The following is a 589-nucleotide window of genomic DNA, read 5'->3' on the forward strand; positions in this document are numbered from 1 at the left end:
CACCCTCCCCCCATATGAATATTTTTTCATATTCATAAATATTTTCAAATAACAAATTTGAACATATTTTTTAAAAAATATTATTGTTTTTATAAAAAAATATTACTGTTATGATTTAAACAAGTTTGAACATATTTAAACACAAATTAATATCAAACAACATTTTAAATGCATAAAAACAAAAATTGGGGAGCCTGGGAATCGAACCCAGGACCAACTAGTGTGTGTATTGCGTGCTGACCAGCCGAGCTAGTGGGCGGGTTCTGATTTAGATAGGGTTAGGTGGAATATAACTTGACCAGTCGGGCTAGTAATTAAAACAAAATTCTAATGGTGCACCGAGGCGAGGTGCGCCATTAGAATAGTGGTACTTATGGCGCACTAGGGGGAGGTGCGCAATTAGAACCCTCCCCCCACTCCACCTATTGCCCTTGCACTGTGGCCTCCCTCCCTCCCTCGCCAAATTCCCCAACCGTACGCTGCCGCCCCCTCCGTCCGCCGCAGCCGCCCACGCGCCCCCGCCGCCTCCCTCTCCCCTTCCTCCCCCTCGAGCGCCGCCGCCCCCTCCATCCGCCGCAGCCGCCCACGC

This window comes from Triticum dicoccoides, chromosome 5B, assembly GCF_002162155.2.
Source record: "Triticum dicoccoides isolate Atlit2015 ecotype Zavitan chromosome 5B, WEW_v2.0, whole genome shotgun sequence".
NCBI lineage: Eukaryota > Viridiplantae > Streptophyta > Magnoliopsida > Poales > Poaceae > Triticum > Triticum dicoccoides.